Source organism: Microtus ochrogaster, chromosome 6, assembly GCF_000317375.1.
Source record: "Microtus ochrogaster isolate Prairie Vole_2 chromosome 6, MicOch1.0, whole genome shotgun sequence".
Lineage (NCBI taxonomy): Eukaryota > Metazoa > Chordata > Mammalia > Rodentia > Cricetidae > Microtus > Microtus ochrogaster.
In genome coordinates, this window is record NC_022013.1 from 17,357,356 (window position 1) to 17,368,581 (window position 11,226).

The 11,226-nt window shown below is 40.1% G+C and overlaps 1 non-coding gene and 1 pseudogene across 1 annotated transcript; both read left to right on the top strand.

The window, feature by feature from the left end:
• LOC101981616 overlaps nucleotides 1-2,600 on the top strand; it is an 8,813-nt pseudogene extending 6,213 nt beyond the window's left edge.
• Nucleotides 2,601-7,106: 4,506 nt separating this feature from the next.
• On the top strand, nucleotides 7,107-7,267 carry LOC113456231. The gene has a single exon (XR_003377085.1). It is a non-coding gene; the product is annotated as a U1 spliceosomal RNA (small nuclear RNA).
• The last annotated feature ends 3,959 nt before the right edge of the window (nucleotides 7,268-11,226 follow it).

Below are 11,226 nucleotides of genomic sequence, written 5' to 3' on the forward strand. Positions count from 1 at the left end.
CCCGGTAAGACCGGTGCTCACAGATTATTAGAGATGGGTTGATCAGGATATCAGAATTAGCCAGTAAGGGCTAGAGCTAAAGGGCCAAGCAGTGTTTAAATGAATACAATTTGTGTGTTGTTATTTCAGGGCATAAGCTAGCCAGGCAGCTGGGGTGCTGGGGACGCAACCCTGCCGCTCTTATTTCAACATGTGTGTGTATGCAAAAATCCTGGTTGCGTGGTCCTGGTTCTCTGGGCCCAGGCTCTTTCCCTAAACCTGTAATATCACCCCATCCACCCAAAACTTGTATTTTCATTTTAAGGATGCCTGGATTACAATTTTTTGTAAAACCTACTAGAGAACAGCATGAATGAAACTTGGCCAGCTTTGTTGTTCTCCCAAACTCCAAATAAATACAGATGTGTGAGTCCATGGCAACAAGCCACGTCTACTGCATTCAGCATATTAGACTAAAATCTCTCTAGTTAGTTCAGAGAAAGCAGCACCACACAGTTCTTGCTCTCCACCTCAGTCTGTGCAATTGGGCTCCCATACATAGTCAGGAGCTTATTTGTACATTCATGTCAAATAGTTCTGAAGGGCGGACCAACCTTTCCCCCAAAGATCTCCTGTGAGAAACAAACTGATCTTTCCCATTTTGTGGAATCTCTGACTTCCTCTCATTAGTGTCTGATGTCTCCAAAATTCCCCCTGAAAAGTATCTGGGAGAATTCATCATTCAGGGGGACAGAGCAGTTCCAGTTTGACCATCCACATGGAGATAGGAGAGAGCAAGCTCTTAAAAGCTCTCCTGACCTTTCCACTCATAGTCATGGTCTATGCACAGACACACACAGACACACACAAAACACGGGTAGGGGTGGAGACACATACACACACACACACACACACACACACACACACACACACTGTGAAGAAATGCAGCTGCACTTTCCTTTGAACTGACTGCAAGATTGATTAACTGAGTAAAACTTCAATGATGTGAAGAGATTGGAGTGTTGCAGGCTCAGAGCCAAACTGTAATTTACTTTGAGCAATCCTTTCCCCCATGAGCTGACATACCGTGACTAACAAAACTTCTGAAATGGATTTATTTACCAAAACCCAACAAACAAAAGCTACAAGTCGCTCAGCATCTGAGGCCTATAGCAAAGGGGTCCCCTCTTTGCAGTAAACACTAACTTGATGTTTTTACCAGTGAATTAAGAACAATGACTTATAGCTTTCTTTGTTCCCTTACTAGAAAAACCATCAAATGGTTACAGTGTCGGAACATGGGCCTTGAAGTAACCTAAAATTTTGATTTTAGGAATATTCAATCATATTTTGCTTCAGAATAAACAATCTTTTATACTCTTTGAGGAAAGGCTTGTTTTCCTGTGTCAACAATAATTAAAGTTTATGAGCATATTTTAAATTATTTGACAAAATTCTCTCCTCAACCCTCCACCGGACATCTGCAACTTCTCCTCCAAGGCTCAGGAGACATTTTGGAAGAGGGGGTAAAAATTTTTAAATGCAGACACGAGGAGAATGTGTGATCTTATAGTTTATGAAGAATTGCCTCCGACTTGAAATATTGCTTCACGGAAGGAAGTTCATTAAGATTGATAAGGCTGTAAAGGGAGGCTTCATTAGGCTGATGAAGAGAAAGTTCCGAGTCTTAGAAAGTCCCTGAGATATGAGAGGATTGACACAAGCCGGCTTCTGAACATGCCCTGTTTATTGCACTCCACAGCACCCACCACTGGGAGTTAACTGCTCAAGATGCCCATGAAGGCAGCTCCTTCACCACTTCTTCACGAAAGAGAGAAGCTAGTGAAACCACATGCTTCCTGGGCTTGAGAAGTAGTTGGTGGTTGCTGGAAGAGATGGAGTTTTTCCTCTGCTGTCGGCCTAATAAGTTGCGCGGTGATACCGGTATTGTAAGAACAAGGTGTACCCAAAGTCTCGCTTCTGCAGAGGTGTCCCTGATGCTAAAATCCGAATCTTTGACTTGGGACGGAAGAAGGCAAAAGTTGATGAATTCCCGTTTTGTGGTCACATGGTGTCAGATGAATACGAACAACTCTCTTCCGAAGCTCTGGAGGCTGCCCTTATTTGTGTCAACAAATACATGGTAAAGAGTTGTGGCAAGGATGGCTTTCATATTCGAGTGAGGCTTCACCCTTTTCATGTCATCCGAATCAACAAGATGCTGTCCTGTGCTGGGGCTGACAGGCTCCAGACAGGCATGCATGGTGCCTTTGGGAAGCCCTAGGGCACAGTGGCCGGGGTTCATATTGGACAGGTCATCATGTCCATCTGCACTAAGCTGCAGAATAAGGAACATGTGATTGAGATTCTTTGTAGAGCCAAGTTTAAGTTCCCTTGTCGCCAGAAGATCCACATCTCAAAGAAATGGGGCTTTACTAAGTTTAATGCAGATGAATTTCAAGACAGGGTTGCTGAGAAGCGACTGATTCCTGATGGCTGTGGGGTCAAATATATTCCTAATCGTGGTCTCCTGGACAAGTGGCAAGCCCTACACTCCTGAAGGCTTTCATGGTGCTCTCCTGTACCCTACCAAATCATGTTCAGTAATAAATCTCACATCCAGTCTGAAAAAAAAAAGTTGTTCTTGCTCTTGTAAATAACATGACTCCTGTGCTCAGGCATGAAATGCTAATTAAACTCAGGGGGTCGCTCGAGGCAAAGATGAAAGCAAGAACAGGGATCCTTGGGTAGAAGACAAGCTACAGAAGACAGCATGCTGAGAAAGGGCAAAGGAGGAATGAAAATGATAAAATTCATTTGCATGTTTCTCTGTGTGTGAGAGAAAGAGATAGATGATAGAAGATGATAGATAGATAGATGATAGATAGATAGATAGATAGATAGATAGATAGATAGATAGATAGATGATAGATAGATAGAGATAGATAAATAGAATCTAAGAATAAATAGGAAAAGTTCTCTACAACACAGATACGTTTCTTTCTGCTAAAATTTTTTCTTTTATCTTTAATTAGTGTGTGCATGCATGCACTCATACCAGCGGTGCATGTGGCAGTCAGAGGAAAACGTGTCAGGGTCTGTTATTTCCTTCCACAGTGTGGGGTCCAGATATCAATATCAGATCACCAGGCTTGGCGGCAATCACTGTGTTCAAGGAACTAGCTTGTCAGCCCATAGCTGCTTTGCTTAGAATGAATTCACACCTTCAAGAACAGTATTGCTGAGTTATTGTAATAGGTAAATGTGCTTTTGTTTATAGATTAGTATTCATGAGTCAGTGCCATGGTGAGAAACGAGGAAAGGGGAGTGGTAGTCTGAACACTCTGTTAAAATGTGAAGAAAGCAATGGTTTAATATGAGCATGTTTAAAGTACTCCAGAATAGGCCATAAATAAGATGAAAGATGAATTATTGAATTAAAATCGACTCTCCTAAAAATTAGTACTAAGAGCATTAAGGGGAGTGAAAAGCCCAGTGGATAAATAATTCAGAAATTACACTGTTTACTTTCACTTCCTTGAGGCTCATGTTGCCTTCTTGCTGCCACCCTGCAAAGTGATTACGTTCTCAGGAAAGCCAACCTGAGATTCAAGTTCTGAACAAGGATGACGCACCTCTCTTTGTGTCCACATTCTATATAACCATGGAGGTTTTTTATTCTTGTGCTGTGAATGTTATTCTGGAGGAGACATGAACAATGGACAAAGGAAAGAATACCATCAAATCCAAATGGTGAGTATCATTGTAGGCTTCCTATCCCTATGATAAAGCCCACCATTGACAGCTATTTGAGAAAGAAAAGGGTTATTCCAGCTATGACCTTCAGGAAAGTCAGGCAGGAACCTGGGGGCAGGGCTAAAGCAGAGACCAGTCAGGAATGCTGCTTATTGGCTTGCTTTCCATGGTTTGATCAGCCCGTGTTTGTATATAGCCAGGACTATATACAGGTCCAGGATGGCACCAATCCAGTGGTGTGGTCCTCCTCATGTCAATAATGAATAAAGATAATTCTCTCACAGGCTTGTCCAAAGCAAGTCAATGGTGGCATGTTCTTGATTTGGTTTCTTTTTTCCCAGACAGCTCTTTAGTTGAGTTGACGAACGTAACCACCGCAGTGAGCCAATGAGTTTGTGGGGTTGCTTACCTAAGTATGGGTGAAGACTAATCAGCATCACTGACTCAAAGGCAGCTGCGTCACTGAAATCTCACCCAAGCGTGAGTGGTCCTCATGAAAGCAGGAGCTCTGGAGCTCTCTGCAGAACAGCTAGGCAGCTTCAGGCATCAGACTCTGACTTCTCAGTCGTCCTTAGTGTTTGTGTAACCTTGTGAATCTGATATTTGAGGGACTTCCTGGGAATCAGTCTTTTTGCTTCCCTCCAGGGTGGAATGTTTCAACTCAGGAAATTCTCCACACCCTGTTAGAGCTCGCACTCCTGAAAGTGACATTAATGCTCAACTGGAATCTTGCCCTCATGTAATATCATACTAAACAGTTGAGGGCACTCCAAAATCCTCATCTTTGGTACTTGTCTGTGTTCATATTTGGGGTCACAGCTGGCTTACTGTCATTTCTAATGTGTATAAATAAGAGGAAAACAAACACCATCATGTGAAAGTAATCTGCCATCTGTCAAATTATTTTGCTCTTGTTTTAAATACAAACGTCTAAAATCTCTGTGATTTTTTAAATTTTTTTAATTAGAAGTTTTTGCTTTTCATTTTACATACTAACCACAGTTCCCCCTCTCTCTCCTCCTCCCCCACATTCTCTACACCCAATCCCCCATTCACTTCTCAAAAAGGATAAGATCTCCCATGAGGAGTCCACAAAATCTGGATTGTCAAGTTGAGACAGAACCAGGATACTCCCACCTGAAGCTCAGCAAGGTATCCCTCCATAGGAAATGGACTCCAAAAAGCCAGCTTGTGCATGAGGGATAAATCCTGGTCCAACTGCCAGTGGCCCCACAGACTGCCCAAGCCACAGAATTGTTACCCACATTTAAAGGACCTAGTTCAGTCCTATGCAGGTTCCCCAGATATCAGTCCAGAGTCAGTGAGATCCCATTAGCTTTGGAGCCACCATGGTTGCTGGGATTTGATCTCAGGACTTCTAGGGGAACAATCACTACTCTTAACATCTGAGATTAACGCTCCAGCCCCCCTAGTTTTTGTTGTTTTGGGATTTTCTTTTCTTTTCCTTTTCTTTCATTTTACTTATTTATTTTATTTACTTATTTTTTCTTGAGACAGTGTTTCTCTATGGAACAGACCTGGCTGTGTTGGAATTTGCTTTGTAGAACAGGATGCTGTCAGACTCCCAGAAATCTCTCTGCCCCTGCCTTCCACGTGATAGAAGTAAAGGCATTAAAATCTGCTCTGAAAGTAAGTGGTTATGTTATATAATATTCAGCATAAATGAAAAGTAGAGAATTTTTTTATGTATTTGAGTCCTTAAAACCTTTGTTAGGATTTTATACACACTACAGTGAGACAGGATGATTTCTGCTCCTGTACCCCTGAACTGCCCCGGCATCCCCGCCCTCATGTCTACTTCTCATCTTCATGTTTTCTCCTCTTTATAGTTAACCCATTACTTCCATTCAGTGCTTCCCACATGTGCATGAGTGTGGGATCACCCACTAGAACATGGGAACCATACTTGTCGGCATACACCCAAAGAGTATTTCTCCCGCCCCCTGCTCTGCAGGGATCTTTAACTGAACACTTATTGGATCGGTTAGTCCTGTTTTCTGGAGGAACACAAGTCAGCACCCAAGCTGATAATCAGGAGGGCCCAGCATTTCCCTGACACCAGATTACATACTGCATGCAAATACGCATCCACCTGCACGAGCAATTGTGCATACGAGATTATAAGAGACATACAATTTGTGAGCCTTATTTAATCTTGATTATAATTTTCAAGTCATTTTATCCTTTCTATACATGAAGAAACAAAACCAAGAATGATAATGTTTCTTAAACATATAACAATAATAGATAAAAAGACACCTCTTACTTCAATATCCCTAAGTCCAAAATTTTATGACATTTACTATTAAATGTTCTTGTTTTCTTTTTCCCTTCTTTCTTTTTTCCTTTTTCCTTCCTTCCTCCCTCCACCCTTTCCTTTTTTTCCCTCTTTCTTTTTCTTGAGACACAGCCGTTCTACATATCCCTGATGATCCTGAAATAAACTATGTCCAACAGGCCTGCCTCGAAGTGCCGGGATTAAATGTGTGCACTACCATGCCCAGTCTTAATGTTTCTGTTTTAAAATAAACCAGGGTCAGTTAGACAGCTTACCACTTAAGAGCACTTACTGTCAAGCCTGAGGATATGAGTTCAATTCCTGAGTATATGGTAGAATGAAGTAAACAACTTTTATAATTTGTCTTCTAATCTCTACACAGTGGGAGTCATGCAGTAGCCATGTGCTGCTTCCCTATAAAATGAACATAGCATAAACTTCTAAATAGTGTTGGTTTTGTATTGAGAGGTCAAAATCATGGCATGACATGTACTCAGCAGGCCTATGCTACACTGTACCTGGTCATTGCAGAGCCTCATGTATCTCATTTGCACCAGTACTACTCTGATACGTTAGCTCCTCAGAGAAGATCTCTGTCTGATGTACATTTGATAGAGAGTTAATTAACATCTCTAATATATAAATAACATTTGAAAAACTAAATAAGAAAATAATGCATTCCAAAATGAGTTGAAGGGATTTGGAGAAATGGCTCAATAATTAAGAGCACTGATTGCTCTTCTAGAAGACCAGGGTTCAGTTTCCAACACCAAAACACAGCTCATATTCATCTGTAAGTAAGTTCCAGAGACTCTGATGCCATCTTCTGACTTCTGAAGTCTTGGTGCACAGACAAGCCTGCAGGCAAACCACTCATACACATAAATTAAAAATTAACTCACAAAAGGAAAGTCCAGTTAGAAGGATTCTAAATATAAAGTAGTGAGTATAAAAGGCCAATAAACACCTTAAAAAGTATTTAATTTCCTTAACCATTAGGAAGAGGATATGAAAACTATTGTGTAAATTCGTGTAAACCAAGGCAGAATGACAAATGTCAAGAAAACAAAGGATGCTTTACCTGGCAGGTGAGATACCATGATCAAAAGGTGTTTTCCCCAGGGTGAGGCTTAACCATTGCACTCTGGATATGCTGACTGAAAAATACCTCAAATAATGGAAGCTTGACTGCAGTATAAGCAGTAGAAGGTACTGTGTTCTTATTACCCCCTCCCCCAAGAAAAAGAAAATAAAGGAAAAAACAAGAAAGGAAAAAAATGACTAAATGGTGGTGAGAATTTGAGGAAAGGGGACACATATCCACTGCTTGTGAGAACACAAACTAGTCAAGCCATTGTGGAAAATAAGTGTGGAATTTTCCTTTTTTTTTTAAAAAAACTAATATTAAAACTACCATATGAATCAACTGTAGCTGAGCTCACATTTGAGGGGCACTATCCATCGCAGAGATAGAGTGCACATCAATGTTTATTGTTGCTGTATTTATAATAGCGAAGGGAGAGGATAAACCTAGATATCCATCAACAGATGAACTCACCATGGAAATGTGTACTTGAAAGCAACAGAAGATTATTGAGCCCTAAAGAAAAGTGAGGTGATGGAATTCTGAGGGACACAGATGGAACTGGAAAGTATTACATTGAGTGAGCTAACCCAGGTTTAGAGACAAAAACACTGTGTGCTCGATCTTACATGCAGATTACAGCTTCTGTCATATATTTGAATTTATGTGGGAGTGAGTGTTTATATGTTAGTCAGAAAACTAGAAAGAGACACAAAACGAGACAAAAGAGGCATTAAGGAAGGAAGTAGGCCAGCATTCAGGAGGCAGAGGCAAAGACAGGCAGATCTCAGTAAGGTCAAGGTCAGCCTGGTCTACAAGAGCTAGGTCCAGATCAGGTTTCAAAGTTACAGAGAAACCCTGACTTCAACCAACCCCCGCACCGAAAAGAAAAAAAAAAGTCAAAAAAAAAAAAAAACAAAAAACAAAGGCAGGGAGAGCAATAGATCACAAGTGACACAAAAGGTGGAATACGAAAGGTGGTAGAGGTAATGTGGGAACCAGACAGACGGTGAAAGGGGGCGTAGAAAAGAGGGTCAGCCAAAGATAAATATGAGTAAAAATGCCTTTAGGAAACATTCTGGACTATAAGTTAATTAAAGAACAAAAAAACATATGTTGAATTTCTCACTGTCAACAGTCAAAGAAAGTACCATTATGTGTTTCCCTTCAAACAAAGCACAGGGGCTAAGGAAGTAAGGTCAAAGTGGTAACATATGAAAGACTCATGAAGCCTTCACCTCTTGATGTTGCCGACCACATATCCAGATTTTTACAAGTTCAACTAACAATCAGAGACTCCCAAGGAATCTTTCAGGACTTCAGCATCAGCCTAGAATTGTTGGGATATCTAGCTTCATGGATTGAGCAGTTCCAGAATTCTCAGGATGCACCCATCCCTTACCAGTTGTAAGTAATTACATCCAATTAGTTTAATATATACATATATACATACACACATAATATAATATATATTAATATGCATGTGTACACACGTTTATATTTTCTATTAATTCTGTTGCTTTTGAACCTCTGCCTAACATTATATTTAAAAAAAAAATCACATTAAGATTGTGGTGAATGTTCCTACCATGCATTTTGTTCTCAGTGCACTGGCATTCTCTGCCACTGTGCCCTGACTCTACCTTGGGAGTGAGCCATTTGATCACTCTCTGCTGACAGGAAGGCTCACAGCAGTTCTACTGGAACACTGAGTGCATATTTACCACCCTTGCCTTTAGGGAGCTCCCTGCAACTAAGATAGCAGGATCTTCCAAGACAGGAAGCTGACACTGTGAGTGGGAAGAACAGATGGGCTTGAAAGTGAGGAAAGGAGAAACCATGAATGAGTGCCTCATTCCTGCCAAAAGCAGGAGAGCAGCATCTCTGTAGAGAACAGGTCACGCAGGGCCACATGGTCAAATTGTTGCCCTGATTATCCCTTCTTTTCATGTGCTTTCAGGCCAAATATTGTAGGAAACCTGTGAAAACCACCTACTGTATCTCGACACCATTCTGAAATGGAGATGCTGTACACTTGTGACCAAGCTCTCTGCACACTTCCATACTGGACTCTGTGAAGACAGTCAACAAAATGGGTCCTCTTCGTTACTTTGTTGGTTTGACTATTAAGCTGATGTTGAAAATGCATACTTTTATTAATTACATCTTTGAATATTTTCAGCTTCAGAGCTGAGAGAGTTCATTCTTCTGAGTGTCACAGAAAAGTAAGACTAATAAAAATGGTCCTTCAGTCCTCAGTACCTGAGTGTCCTCTAGCCCTGCTGTGGAAATCTCTGTGTAACTGAGGATGGCCTTGAATTGCTGATTCTCTTGTCTGCACCTCCTGAATGCCACAGAAGCTGCCATTGTGCATCACTGCAGAAAGATAGCTTGTGGTTGGGGACTAAACCCAAGGTTTTCTGTTTTTTTTCTGATCTGTTGAGCTCTAGCTGGAATCAGCACCACATGGGGATCAGATAATGTGGCTCACTACTCCGGAAGATAGAATCACTTCTCCGCCATGGTAACATACAGTGCTGAATATCAATGAGTCTCAAGAGCACTGAGCCTCAGCAATACTCATATTATGGTAAATAATTCCATAGGAAACCTATTTAGCTACAATTCCCTCTGAAAACTTTGCAACTTGCTCTTCCGTCATTCTTTCAGCCTGAACTCTAGAAATAGAATTGAACTAGACTCAGAGATTCTAATTCATTGCTATTTTGGGTATAATTTGTTGTCATTGTAAATTATTTTTTCTCACTAAAATATTCACCCACAAACTAGTCCACCTGATTAATCTAGTCATTGTAATGTCTTGGTCTGTGTTCAAAAAATAAGTGAACTAGAATAAAGTGGAGAAATGTAACCTCGTTTTAAAAATTAAATTTGATAACCATAACATATTGCATTTAATACATAATTTTATCTTAAGATGACAAAGTATCATATCCTTGAAAGTCTGATTTGAAATTATAATGTGCATATTGGGCTAAATGTGAAGAAAATTTATAACTTTGTTTTTATACTGTTTTTATGATGAGTCAATTCTAGTGGGTTTTGATTTGTCTTGTCTTTGGATCCAGTATTGTATATCCCACTAACAGGACAACACTTATCATTCATCTGTATTTGCTATGAATGAATGAGTGCATGAATATATGAAATTATCCAGTAGTCACACAGTGATTTCCTACTGCATACAAAACATGCTGCACATGCCACTTAGATAGTAAGTGCATGGCTTCCTTGTCTTCAAGAATTTTGAACCAAAAAACTTTTCACTTGTATTTCCATAGTGTTCTTTTTTGCACCCTAAGGCTCTCTTGGAAATATTTCCCTACCATAAAAAGTGACAGGGACTTCTGAGAAAAGAAAATTGTAAATGGAGTCAACAATCCAAGGCTTTGGAGTCTTGATGCAGCAAACACACTTTAGAACCCTATTGACAGCCTGTCTGTGCATCTTTGTTAAGAAAAGTCATTTAAAGAAGATGCTAGTAAGAGAGGATGAGATTAATACAACTAGTCACTAATTCAACAAATGCTTGTTGGATTCCCAATGAACTTGGCATACAACAGTGATGTCTATGCTTTTAATTCTAATAATGTGGATAGATAAATGTGAGAGAGACTGCTCAGTGAGTGAAATGTTGGATAGATAAGCAAGGAGATCAGAGTTCAATTGTTTCTGTTTATTTGCTTACTTATTTTGTTTTATGTTTGTTTGTTTGTTTTTTCAAGACAGAATTTCTCTGTGTAGCTTTAGAGCCTGTCCTGGAACGCAATACACACACACCTGCACACATGCACATGCAAATAAGCAACAATATGAGAGGCAAATCAAGACGTTATGAAAGAATATTTGAATATTAAGATGAAAACTCTAAAGAGTTCAATTTTAGAATTTACGTACTCTAGTTGAATAAACAAAACTGATAACATGACCTTTATGTAAAGACATAAGTGACCCCTGTAATGACATACTTCGGTTATGCTATGGTCATTTGAGACAAGTTTGGAAACTCTAGAGTCCTAACCTGTTTAGTGTGTGAATAGAACAGTAATGGAAACACAAGATTCCAGAGACACTCAACAGTATCCAC